This window comes from Squalius cephalus, assembly GCF_949319135.1.
Source record: "Squalius cephalus genome assembly, chromosome: 2".
NCBI classification, from domain to species: Eukaryota; Metazoa; Chordata; class Actinopteri; order Cypriniformes; family Leuciscidae; genus Squalius; species Squalius cephalus.
The window spans coordinates 62289208-62304672 of NC_137123.1; positions in this window are offsets into that span (position 1 = coordinate 62289208).

Below are 15465 nucleotides of genomic sequence, written 5' to 3' on the forward strand. Positions count from 1 at the left end.
ACCTGCTCTGTTCAAAGCACTTATTTTGGGCTGTGTTTGTCGTCTGCGTCTCTATGACCCATTTTGGTTCAGTGGAATTCCGAGACTCAATGCCCTTCCCAATCCCAACAGAGCACAGGTGCGGATCAGAACACGCTCCACAAACACTGATCATCAGGGGGGAATCACAGTCCCTCGGTGCGCTCGATGTGTTCATGACACACGTGCAACATCAGCCTCTCGGAAAACTCAACACACCATTAAATAATGCAGAAGAAGTGGACGATCTTCCTTATAAAGACACAGAAAACAACGTGCGGAAGTCTTGAAAGATGTTCTATAATCAGAGCATTATCATGCAAGAAGACTAACATGAGTGAATGTTGATTATTCTAAACTTTATATATAAGAAAAAAAAAATTTACTCAGTATTTTTTCTAGTACAAATATCTAAACATTCTTAAAACAAGATACACTGTAGACAATATCTACATTTAAAAAATGTTAATAGAATTATAAATTAAACTGAATTATAACGAGTTGAATCACTGTAGACAATATCTAAATTTAAAAATGTTAATAGAATTATAAATTAAACTGACTTATAACGAGTTGAATCACTGTAAACAATATCTAAATTTAAAAATGTTAATAGAATTCTATATTAAACTGACTTATAATGAGTTGAATCACTGTAAACAATATCTAAATTTAAAAATGTTAATAGAATTATAAATTATATTAAACTGACTAAAATGAGTTGAATCACTGTAAACAATATCTAAATTTAAAAATGTTAATAGAATTATAAATTATATTAAACTGACTTAAAACGAGTTGAATCACTTTAAACAATATCTAAATTAAAAAATGTTAATAGAATTATAAATTATATTAAACTGACTTAAAACGAGTTGAATCACTGTAGACAATATCTAAATTTAAAAATGTTAATAGAATTATAAATTATATTAAACTGACATAAAACGAGTTGAATCACTGTAAACAATATCTAAGTTTAAAAATGTTAATAGAATTATAAATTATATTAAACTGACTTAAAACGAGTTGAATCACTGTAAACAATATCTAAATTTATAAATGTTAATAGAATTATAAATTATATTAAACTGACATAAAACGAGTTGAATCACTGTAAACAATATCTAAATGTATAAATGTTAATAGAATTATAAATTATATTAAACTGACATAAAACGAGTTGAATCACTGTAAACAATATCTAAGTTTAAAAATGTTAATAGAATTATAAATTATATTAAACTGACTTAAAACGAGTTGAATCACTGTAAACAATATCTAAATTTAAAAATGTTAATAGAATTATAAATTATATTAAACTGACTTAAAACGAGTTGAATCACTAAACAAATATCTAAATGTAAAGATGTTAATAGAATTATATATTAAACTGACTTAAAACGAGTTGAATCACTAAACAATATCTAAATGTAAAAATGTTAATAGAATTATATATTAAACTGACTTATAACGAGTTGAATCACTTTAAACAATATCTAAATTTAAAAATGTTTATAGAATTATAAATTATATTAAACTGACTTAAAACGAGTTGAATCTTGTAAAATAAGATTTGAATTGCTTAACTTGTTTTGATGAGTCAAAGTAAAGACATGTTGTCATGACTTATTGATCATATCAGGTAAGATATTCTGGAGATAAGTTTTCTGAAAAATGTATCAAAATTAAGTGAGTTTTTGCTGAAACTCCCCTGTTTTCCCTTTGAATTAAGTTTTAATTAATCTTACCTCATTGGCAGATTTTTTAATTATTATTATTTCAAGCATGAACTCACTCAATTTACTTCACTTAAAAAATCAAGACTTAATATTTTTTCAAAGACTTAATATAAAGTCATTTTGCTTCTCAAGAAAATAGATCTTGATATAAGAACGTTTGGATATTTGTATTGGGAAAACTAAACAGAAATACCAAGTAAGAAAATAATATTTTTGCAGTGCGGCACATAATTTCAAAAGTGTGATATAATTCCATATTACCATGTGGTTTCATCCATTCTGAAATTTAAGAACATTCCAAGATTGTCCACACAAAAAGGGCCTCTTTTTTGCACCAATACATCTGAGAAACAAATACATCCCATGAGCAAAATAAATGAATATGAAAAGCATCATTCAGGGACAGGGGGTCTGCCATGGACCTGTGAGTGTTTCATTTAGGGTACATCAGTTTTTGACTACATTATCAAGCTCACTTCAAAGGCTTCAGGTGAAATGTTGGAGCACCTTCCGGTTTCAGTACACAGCTGAAAGCTCTATAAAATCACATCATGCAAAGTATAAAGAGGCCTTTTCTCATTATCAAGCATAAAACAGCACACATATATGTATACTGAGGCTGGCTTTGATCATGAGGGCCGATCGATTGCAAAAATCACACAACACATTTACATTTTTTTTGCATTATGGTCCATCAAACTCCCTGTAGCTTCAAAAACTAGTGAGCTGCATAAGCAGTGAACTTCATCCATCACACACACATCACATCACTTCAACAGTTCTAACGTATCCAAATAATAGTCAGTAAAATATTTCACTTCTAGTATTGAACAACATATTGACAATCAACATTTATCAATGTGACGACAAGCCGTCAATGCATGTGGTTCCAGCCTTTACTGGTGCTCCTCGGTCACTTTTGACTGAAAAATGTTACAATGGTTTTTTTTTATATACTTTTTTTCTTCATCGAAATGGTACGAAACTTGGGAAAGGTTTTGGCACTTGCTATGTAAACACACACACACACACAAAATCATGGACATGATTTGGACAGGTTTTGGACAAAAAAAAAAAGTCACTCTTGTGCTCCTCACGTCAAAAATGATTGAAACGATTTTCTTCTAGTGGAAGCGTTTGGTACTGCGGCCAAACTAAATAATTTTTTGAGATATCCAGCTCAAATTTTAAGTTTTTGAAAATTTAGATTTCATATAAAAATTGAAAATAGTATTTTTGCACATTTTTCATAATGATAAATATAAAATTCTGCAACTTTTTTTAAGTGCACATTTTTTTAAAACTCTTTTCCCTTCAGTAATAATCTGCCAAGTGTCGTCTTTAAAAAGAGATCAAACTTCAGTCTGTTGCTTTAAAGCAGTCAAGATTTACCACAGTTTAAAGGGATAGTTCAGGATTTTAGACATGAATCTCTATAGCTTCCCCATAAGCAGTGTGGTGCATTGACCATGGCTTACCCCCGACAGCGTCCTGTGAGCCGAGCTCCGGTCCAGTTTTGGTCAAGATGAAATTAGTCCGGCAAGTTTGCTGGGGTCACGGCAATAAAGCTTTTTTCTTCTCAAATCAATATGTGTTCAAAAGAGTGATATATTTGCGTCACTAAAACGTTGTCTATGGAGAGGTCAGACCTCGTAATGGCTTGGCACTATTTTCTCCCCTGTCATATCACTGCGCGCTGCCGCTACCTACAGCCAGCTGCGAGCTGCGCAGGCGCACACCACTTTTTCAGTTGTTCGGCAGTGTTTACAGCAGTGTTTACGTGCTCAGAACAGCTACACGAACGAGCTAACATAGCTACTCAAGAGCGATCAGTTTGTACAAGCTCCAGCTTCAACTTGTTCAACTTCTCTGTCCATCCTCTCTCTTTCTGTCCTTTCTAACTCCATCTGGCGTAACTCGTCATCTGTGTATTCAGGTTCGTAAAGATATCCTTTTGGCTGTGTGTCGAAGTCAATGTTGTCATCGTCGCTGCTGTAGTCAGACATGTTATCGTTCTCTTTACGAGCTGTAAACAAAGTGACACGTGCGCGGCTCCCAGCTGGCTGTAGGTAGCGGCAGCGCGCAGTGATATGACGGGGAAGAAAATAGTGCCAAGCCATTACGAGGTCTGACCTCTCCATAGACAGCGGTTTTGTGCTGCAAATATATCACTCTTTTGAACACATATTGATTTGAGAAGAAAAAAGCTTTATTGCCGTGACCCCAGCAAACTTGCCGGACTAATTTCATCTTGACCAAAACTGGACCGGAGCTCGGCTCACAGGACGCTGTCGGGGGTAAGTCATGGTCAATGCACCACACTGCTTATGGGGAAGCTATAGAGATTCATGTCTAAAATCCTGAACTATCCCTTTAAGTTGGAAATTAAATTTTACAGGTCTACACTCAAAAAGTGAATAAATGGATTATAAATACAGCGTAAATATAATTTAGTACCAAAAATCCCCTTAAAAATAGAAAATATGAAATAAAAAACATTATCGAATTAAAATATAAGGTAATTTCATTGAAATAAAAAACGTAATTTCGGTCATTTTTTTCAGACCGACATGCGAAGAGCACCAGAGGGTTAACTTAAAGGAACACGCTGACTTTTTGGGACTTTAGCTTATTCCCCGTATCCCCCAGAGTTAGATAAGTCCATACACACCCTTCTCATCTCCGTGTGTGCCGTATGTCTGACGCACCCACCGCTAGCTTAGCTTAGCACAAAGACTGGAGGTAAACGGCTCCAGCTAGCATACTGCTCCCAATAAGTCCAACTGGTACTCCGCCCAAGTAGCAGTGCTTCGCCTTCTGAGAATATAGTTCCCAGTATGTATACGGTTAGAAGATGGCTGTGTCTCATGTGACCTTGTTATATGTACATGCTGTGACTATACAAATCACAACATGTAAATAGGAAAATGTTGGTGTTATTTTGTCACTTACTGGGAGCAGTATGCTAGCTGGAGCCATTTACCTCCAGTCTTTGTGCTAAGCTAGGCTAGCGGTGGGTGTGTCAGACAGAGTTACGGCACGCACGGAGATGAGAAGGGTATGTATGGACTTATCTAACTCTGGGGGATACGGTGAATAAGCTAAAGTCCCAAAAAGTCGGCATGTTCCTTTAAGAACAACCCTAAAATGCCGTCTAGATAATGGAAACGAGCTTGAAAGTGATTGTCCAGTCTGCTATGAGAACTTTATTGGGTTTGAACCTGTCAAAACGAAGCCCTCCAATCTCCCATTGCTCACCCTGACAAAACAAAAACAGCTCAGCTGCGCAAACTGGCAGATGTTGTTTTGCAAAGACTCCAAAAAGGCCCCGGTTTCCCGGAATCCAGTGTTATTTTACCCAGCATGCCGAGCGCTCGCAGGTGCCTGTGGAGTGAAGGAGGAGAGGAAGGTCACGAAGGGAGACATTCTGAATCTGCACACACCTTATCTTATCCGCTGTATGTTTGTTCAGATGGACTGATAAACGCTTCCTCCCACACACACACACACACACACTCCTACTGATATTCATTAGCGCTTCACTTTATGAGTGGAGCTGCTGAGCGCCTGAGGCCATCGATCATCATCTCAGTGCGTTTTAAACTTCCTTAACTAGGCCTATTTCGAAAACACCAAATGCAGATTGATCGATCTCTAAACTAAGCTTTCATTATACATTAACTGGGTTTTTGAATGTTGGTTGCTACTGAGTTGCATAGCAAATGAGCTTCAGTTTCTAAAAGGATGCAAGTGTGTTTTTGGGTCAGAAAGCGAACAGGGAATGTTCTGGCAAACGTTCTTCCAGTAACATTAAACGAAAGTTATTTGGTCATTAATAATGTTCTGAAAATGCACACAACATTTAAACATCATTCATGGAATTTTTTTTAGACTGTAATTATACACTTAAGTACTGAGCAATATTAATTAACTACATGAACTAGGGTTTGGATTAGGGTTAGTTGCATGTAATTACGGTTACACTTTATTTTAAGGTGTCAGTGTTACAGTGTAATTATGCATTTAAATACAGAGTAATAATAATCAACAATATGTACTTACTATAGGGTTAGAGTTAGGATTGGGGATTGGTTGAGGGTTAGTTGCATGTAATTATGCATAAAACGTTCAAGCACATATTTTTCTCAGGCAGGATTGTGCAGCTTGAGAAGTTATTTTTGCAGATCTCTGGCTGACTGAACTGGTTCTTCTCGTGTTTTGGATTATCCGTTGCATTCAGGTGAAAAGAAACTTCTGAAGATAAATGTTGCCATTACCACACTAGACCACGCTTTTACCTGGTTATTGCATTATAACACTTTGCTTTCAGGACAACTTTACTCTCATTTTCTCCCAAATGGATTGAGGATTTGTCACATGGCTTCCAGCACACTCTCTGTGTGACTTCATGTTGGTTTTTCTCAGAAGTGACGTCCTGTTGATGTCTGGACAGTTTTGGCCACTTACACGTCAAATCTGTCTTGGAAAATTGTAGCTTTTTGCTTCTCTGAGAGCAGACACAAAACGAGGAAGGACTTTCAGTTGAGTTAATAGACATTATTTTCCTGTTTATCACTGTAAAGCTGCTTTGACACTGTATAAAGTGCTTTATAAAGGTGATGTGACTTGAAAATCTTTTTACAGCCTTTTATTAGTTTATCACAGATCACTGATCTTCATAACAGACTGATCTGCGGTTTTAGGCCTAAAACATATACTCTGCGCAAGTATGTGAACTCAAACAACAAGTCTGTGCAACTCAACTGGAGTTTTAATGATTTTAGCCTATTTAAAGCAAACGTATTCACAATACACATTGTTTCAAAGAATCTTTACAGGAAATCATGGTGCTAATGTTTATAATATCTCAATATATTCATGCGTTCGTCGCATAGAGCTGGTTTACATTTTGCGATAATACAAAGTGATCAGTTGAGATTTGCTGTTTAATATACACTCACCTAAAGGATTATTAGGAACACCATACTAATACTGTGTTTGACCCCCTTTCGCCTTCAGAACTGCCTTAATTCTACGTGGCATTGATTCAACAAGGTGCTGAAAGCATTCTTTAGAAATGTTGACCCATATTGATAGGATAGCATCTTGCAGTTGATGGAGATTTGTGGGACGCACATCCAGGGCACGAAGCTCCCGTTCCACCACATCCCAAAGATGCTCTATTGGGTTGAGATCTGGTGACTGTGGGGGCCATTTTAGTACAGTGAACTCATTGTCATGTTCAAGAAACCAATTTAAAATGATTCGAGCTTTGTGATATGGTGCATTATCCTGCTGGAAGTAGCCATCAGAGGATGGGTACATGGTGGTCATAAAGGGATGGACATGGTCAGAAACAATGCTCAGGTAGGCCGTGGCATTTAAACGATGCCCAATTGGCACTAAGGGGCCTAAAGTGTGCCAAGAAAACATCCCCCACACCATTATGAATGAATGAATGAATGAATGAATGAATTAAGTCTTCAACTGTCCAATTTTGGTGAGCTCGTGCAAATTGTAGCCTCTTTTTCCTATTTGTAGTGGAGATGAGTGGTACCCGGTGGGATCTTCTGCTGTTGTAGCCCATCCGCCTCAAGGTTGTGTGTGTTGTGGCTTCACAAATGCTTTGCTGCATACCTCGGTTGTAACGAGTGGTTATTTCAGTCAAAGTTGCTCTTCTATCAGCTTGAATCAGTCGGCCCATTCTCCTCTGACCTCTAGCATCAACAAGGCATTTTCGCCCACAGGACTGCCGCATACTGGATGTTTTTCCCTTTTCACACCATTCTTTGTAAACCCTAGAAATGGTTGTGCGTGAAAATCCCAGTAACTGAGCAGATTGTGAAATACTCAGACCGGCCCGTCTGGCACCAACAACCATGCCACGCTCAAAATTGCTTAAATCACCTTTCTTTCCCATTCTGACATTCAGTTTGGAGTTCAGGAGATTGTCTTGACCAGGACCACACCCCTAAATACATTGAAGCAACTGCCATGTGATTGGTTGATTAGATAATTGCATTAATGAGAAATTGAACAGGTGTTCCTAATAATCCTTTAGGTGAGGTGTATAGCTTTATGTGTATGCAGATAAAGTCGGAGCAACTTTATATAAGAGCTGGGTGATTATATAATTATTTTGTGACAAAAAAAAATCAGGTGGCTGAGAAAAAGTCGGCATGGAATTAAAATTGATCCTATTTTCTAAATGCATCACTGTTGACAATTCATCTGAACTGTAAAAAAAAATGATCAATGACAACATATGTTTTTACATTTCTTTAACATGTGAAAATTTTCATCTTTTTTTTACAGGTTATACAAGATTGAACTCATTTTTAAGTAAGTTAAATGTAATTTAAGTTGAAATAACTTACACATCCAAGTTGATTGTACTTAAAATTTAAGGCAGCATTATTTTTTATTTTTTTTACAGTGTGTGCATACATTTCATTTTTTAAGGATCAAAATGTAATATCTAGACCATCTTGTGAAAAAGCACACCACAATATGCAAGAAAAGATATGTCGCTATTTCCGTTTCAATGAGGTTTACTACCGTTTTACATGAGGACTGCATGCATGCAATGCCTTATTGGCCATGCATTAAAGTCTTCTTAGTATGTTTTTGGTCTGAAACCTCACAAAGTTTTATTTTATTTAATGCACAATTCAGAAACAACTAAACATTATATATTGGGAAGAAATCCAACTAGATATGCTTTCATTTACACTGTGCAATTCAACAGAATGAGAAATATTTGTTTTGCCTGTACATCTGTATCCACTGGGTAAAGGAATTTACATTTTTGAAACACTGGAGTCCCCCGGGTCTGTCGCAGGGGTTAAAGTGACCAGTGTTTCCAGCTGAGCGTCTACGTGTGCAAATACATTCACCATTTAAACAACTGACGTCAAATTCACATGCAAATGACAGCCTATATTTATGTGTGTAAACATACAGGCCTACTCACAACCTCAAGCCCATAAACGTTTCACAACTAACTATAATGCTGTAGTGCCATCTATAGGGCTTCACTCTGCTCTCCGCTTTCCTCATAACACTGCAGACAAAAGCACACACATTATGATCATTCACACATAAACACCAACCGGACGCCATTAAACACTGCTGGAATTCATTTGCAAGTAAAACCCTGAATAAATGTAAGGCCTGTTCCTCTCTGCCACATGCACTCGCTCCACCTCACAGAAGATCTATTGTGTTGAGACACAAGCACTGGAGGAGGACTGAATTAAACAGAGTAGGTGGACGGTCTTCATCATGACACAGTTTAAGGGGGTGGATGTTTCACAGTTTATGCATTTGTGGTCACATGTGAATGTGACATTTTAGACCTGTGCAGGTTTGTGGGTGTTTCTGGCTTCAGTCGACACAAAGACAATAACTGATGATATTGTTTATAACACATGGCCGGACTAAATCCAAACCAGTGAAGAATCAAGGGCCTGATGTTGGTATATGGAAACCAACATTTGCATGTCCAAAATCTTTTTTCCATTAAGCACTGCTGACATCATGGAAATTCAGAAACGTGAAAGGAAACACTAACCGTCTAATTAATACAACGCATTCTGTGTGCAAACACATGTCAGATATAGAGAGAGATATGCAAGCTCCACAGCTATTATCTATATATTTACATAAATACTCACAAAAAGCCCTTTCACAGTCAACCGTAATGTTGTTGCGCCCTCTAAAGGGCAACTTTGCATTTGCTATAAAAATGACATTAATACTGACATTTGAATGTTTTCCAAAAATGCAGTGTGCATAAACTATTACACCAATATAATATAATATAATATAATATAATATAATATAATATAATATAATATAATGTTTGTAGTTATTGCACATAAAGATCAAGGAAATATATTTATTGATACATAGGCTAATCATTATATTTAATTATATATTTATTAATATATATAAGTTTAATGAAACATAATCCTTCTACAATGTTCATCAGCTTTCTAGAACAGTCTGTGCCTTTAAAGGAGAGTAGTTGCGTGACCTGGATGCGTTGCGGGATTGGTCATGTGGAGAAATGCGACCATTGGGGGGAAAAAATTGTTGGCTAATATTATTCAAAGTTTATTCTTCTAGGGGGCGCTATATGGCACAAAACCACTGAACTGCATTGAAATATCAGGACGCATTTTTGATAATTTGAGCCTAGAAAGGACAGTATTACAAACATAATAATATACTAATTCCAAAAATTTAGATCGTAGACTATATACAATATAAAAATCACAATGTTAAATTACAATTATTAAGGCAAATTAGGTACATTCTCACAACGCTGAGAAAAGTACCATATATCACGTGACAAATGTTTCTTGAGCAATTTGACCATCAACTTAATAATAGCCTATTACGTGAGTAATTGAACATCATTACATTATTTTTTAAATATTTGGACATTTAGCACTTAAATTAACTCGTAATTACATTAAAGATGATTGTGAACACATGTAGGTGAGTTAAAACGCGTGTATGCTAAGCTATCAAGCTAATCGGCTATCTGTATGTTATGCTAGCACTTAAGCTAACAGACTCCGCCTCCTTCAGAAACCGGTTTCATGCTAGTTTCCGTTCTACGCATTAATTCGGGTTGAGTGATTCTCGACACGCCTCCAGAGGTCATTTTACTGTCCCATGTGAGGATTACAAGCAGCAGCTCGAGATCTGTTCAGTGTTTACCTTCATTCTACAACATAAGTCATCATGATCAACTGGCGGGTAAGACGCATGCAGTTATTATGATATATAGCCTATATAAAACCAATATCATGCCAACTGTTTCTAGTTGACAATACCTCGTTACTAATACAGTATTTACACTAACAATAGTAACATGGTGTTTAGAGCGTGTACTGTGGTAATGTTTTTAAGCATAAACTATGATACCATAATATCTAATTATATAAAATGAGAATGATACGCGTTTGTTTGTGTGTGTGCGTTTGTTTGTGTGTGTGTGTGTGTGTGTGTGTGTGTGTATATATATAGTGTGTGTGTGTGTGTGTGTGTGTGTATATATATAGAATATATAGTACCATGGTCCATGTGTAAAGGAATGTTATTGCCACATTAAGCATTCAGAAAGCTGATATTGTGTGCATATCTTAAAGCTCCAGTGCTTTTGCTCCGGGCACTAAATGACCCTCCAGTGTTAATGTGTGTAAGCAGCTGCTCTTGTCATGCAGAAACACCAGACACTTCTATAACCTCCTGTGACTGAACGGGACTGGACGTCTCATCTGGGAAGTCACACAATGCTTTATATAGGCCTGTTAAAATAGTTCCTGTAGTCCAACATTTACCATGGTAATCATAGTATTGCAAAACCTTTGTCTTTAAAAAGGACGAATGGGGTGGAATTTTTTTTATTAAAGATCATTGAGGAAATTGATCAACAATATTTTATAATATTGTGAACAAACTACAAAATTGAAATCATTTTTAATTTCACCTCTGTTCACTTCATTGTAATTTTGTCATGAAAGTAAACAAAGGAATATGATTTACAACTAAAAAATACTTTTTTGTCCAAAAACAAAACAAAAATCACTTTAGTAACATTTACCACTGTCAGCAAACTGTTATATGTATATTTATTTTTTATATATATTTTGTTTTCTTTCTTTTTTTGAGTAATGTTATGTGGTTCTGCATCAAACAAAGAAATGAAACAAAGTATCTTCTTACACAATTTTTTTTTTCAGTGAAATTGCATATTGAGTTAATATGATTTTAGTCATAACAATAACTTCTAGTAACTATACGATGTGTAAATTTAAATTCAAGTCATTCCATTTTATCTATTGTTCTTTTGTTCTATCTATCTATTATTTCATCTATCTATCTATATATCTATCTATCTATCATTTTATCTATCTATCTATCTATCTATCTATCTATCTATCTATCTATCTATCTATCTATCTATCTATCTATCCATCCATCCACCTATCCATCTATCCATCTATCTATCTATCTATCTATCTATCTATCTATCTACCCATCCATCCATCCATCCATCCATCCATCCATCCATCCATCTAATGTTAAAGTGTTTTCTTGTTCACTGATCCTGATGTGTGTGTAACTGTGTGTTCTCAGGCTCTGGACAATGTTCCTCTTCTCTTCTACATCCTGGCGGCGAAGACTCTGCTGTTGTGTTTGTTGTTTGCTGGAGCGAAGATCTATCAGAGTAAGAGAGCAGACGCTGCTCTGAAACAGCAGATGGAGATGAAGAGGAAACTCGCACAGCAAACACAGGAGCTCATCGAGAACAAGAAGGACGACTGAGGTGTGGAGAAAAGCAGGTGAATAAACGACAGTGATCGTCAAGCGTGAGCGCAGTAAATCAGTGTGTGTCTTTAACGGTGTCTCTGTCGCAGGAGAGGCGTCTTCAGTCGTGTGGATTCAGATGTTCCTCGACTCCACAACACGGACTGCTGCAAAAATCTTGTTTTTTTATACAAAGTTTTTATTTATTACCTCTGACGTTTGTAAATAAAGTTTTTGTATGTATATCCGTCCTTGCTGTGTGTTGTTTAAATAGCTCAGAATATGAGAATACAAGGAAAAGCTGTAAATGCAAACAGCTCATAATGAGTGAACATAATAAACCAGGTGAAAGACTTCATGATAGTTTTTCTGTACGCACTTGATAAACATGTTTCTCAGTGTGACCAGCAGGAGGCGCTCTTCAGATCCTGCTGTGAGATGAGTGTGAGCTGCAACAGAAATCTGAGCAGGACAAGGTTACATCGACCTGTTAACTAATACACTCACTGCTTTCTGGAAAACACCCGCTATAAACACACTTAATGAAGAACAAGCAGAGTTAAACACGCTTGAGGTCCCAAACATCTGTTTATAGAACGTATATATGTACATTCAAAATGTAGAAATCTGGATATTTTGCCCCAAAGTATAATTAGAAAATAAAAAATATATATCCGTCTATATATCTACATCTATCTATCTATCTATCTATCTATCTATCTATCTATCATCTTAAATTATCTATCTATCTATCTATTGTTCTGTGTCTATCTATCCATCTATCTATCTATCATCTTAAATTATCTATCTATCTATCTATCTATTTATCTATCATTCTGTGTCTATCTATCTATCTATCTATCTATCGTTCTATATCTATCCATCCATCTATCTATCGTTGTCTATCTATCCGTCCATCCATCCATCCATCCATCCATCCATCTATCTATCTATCTATCTATCGTTCTATCTTTCTATCGTTCTATCTTTCTATCGTTCTATCTATCGTTCTATGTCGATCTATCTGTCCATCTATCTGTCTATCTATCTGTCCATCTATCTATCTATCTATCTATCTATCTATCTATCTATCTATCTATCTATCTATCTATAGTTCTATATCCATCCATCCATCCATCCATCCATCCATCCATCTATCTATCGTTCTATGTCCATCCATCCATCCATCCATCTATCTATCTATCGTTCCATCATTCTAAGTCTATCTATCCGTCCATCTATCCATCTATCTATCGTTCTATCTATCGTTCTATCTATCTATCGTTCTATGTCCATCCATCCATCCATCCATCTATCTATCTATCTATCTGCCTGTCCATCCATCTATCTATCTATCTATCTATCTATCTATCTATCTATCTATCTATCTATCTATCGTTCTATCTATCTATCTATCTATCTATCTATCTATCTATCTATCTATCTATCGTTCTATCTATCATTCTATCTATCCGTCCATCTATCCGTCCATCTATCTGTCTATCTATCTGTCCATCTATCTATCTATCTATCTATCTATCTATCTATCTATCTATCTATCTATCTATCTATCTATCTATCTATCTATCTATCTATCTATCGTTCTATGTCCATCCATCCATCTATCCATCTATCTATCTATCGTTCTATGTCCATCCATCCATCCATCCATCTATCTATCTATCTGCCTGTCCATCCATCCATCTATCCATCTATCTATCTATCGTTCTATGTCCATCCATCCATCCATCCATCTATCTATCTATCTGCCTGTCCATCCATCCATCCATCCATCCATCCATCCATCCGTCTATGAATATGAAACATATTAACATAATTACCATATAATGACTATATTTGCTGTACAGAGCAAAATTCTTGAGACTTATATGTATCTTTACACATGACAAAATATCTTTGGTTACGGGTGAAATAACAAGCAGACACAGTATCTGCTGTTCAATTATAAGATAATTAAACTTAGTAACTCCAGAAAGTTTCCAGAATCCCTGCCTGATGTGTCTTTCTGTCCTGACGTCATTCAAAAGCATTTTAATTATGAATCAGATCATTCTTAAGCTGCTGATCCTGCATTATCATGCAGAAAACAAGCGACAGGAGATCCGCTAGGTTCATTTCAACATTATGCTTAAAGAAATGAGAAATCCCATTCAGAAGACTCTTTCAATCAGCAGTTATGTTGTATTTGCATACTATATCTGATTGGTCTTTAGACTTTCCACACATCTAAATATCTATCAGCTGCTGTATGAGTGTCAAAGATTGGTTTGTGTGACAGAAATAAACATCAGATTCCGTTCTTTGGTCAAGATAGTTTTATTAAAGGTTAATGCCTCCTCCCTTCATGTTCTTTCTACCTAATGAATACGATTTTGATGTTGTTGTTGTTGATAGAAATCCTGAAGCTTTTTATTTAATTTTATTTTTTTAAGATATTGGCTACATTCAAACACATCAAATATACACAGTATGTTATAGTTGCTTAAAATCACTGGATGACAGAACGTCTCCTACAGTAATGGAAAAGAGGACAACATCTCCAAAGACAGTAGAGCACAACAGAGCGGTTCAGAGAGCGCAACAGAAAGATCACATTCATTTTCTCCATTGGGGGTTTTATGAGAAATGTGTCTGTAAAACTACAAAGCAGTGGATATAATTATTATACTTTTTTATTTAAATCATTCAATTTATTAGCTAAATTCTGCACTAGATGAACAGAGATTCACCAATCAGAGAAGTCGCTGTTATTATGGAAATAACAAAATCAAATCAACTGCTCACTCCCATGATGCACTGCAAATGACTTACTAGACTCAAAACAACTTCTATCTAATACATTTATTTAATTTTATTTATACTTGCAGCCAATTTAATATTTTATTTTCCTTTATTTTTATTGTCAATATTCTATTTTATTTATGCATGCAAGTAATGATCTATATTTAATATTTGATTTAACTTTTTTATAGTCAATATTGTATTTTATTATTATTTTATTTATGCATGCAGCCAATTATTTATAGTCAATATTTTATTTTATTATTATTTTATTTGTGCATGCAGCCAATGATTTATAGTCAATATTGTATTTTATTATTATTTTATTATTATTTTATTTATGCATGCAGCCAATTATTTATAGTCAATATTTTATTTTATTATTATTTTATTTGTGCATGCAGCCAATGATTTGTAGTCAATATTTTATTTTACATTGTAACTAATTGGCTGCATGTATGAATAAAGTAAAAAATAATATAATGATGACTACAAACCATTGGAAGCATGTATAAATAGATCATTTTTTTAAAATTAATAATGACTCTGGATTCATTTTATTTTTATTCATTTTGATGCA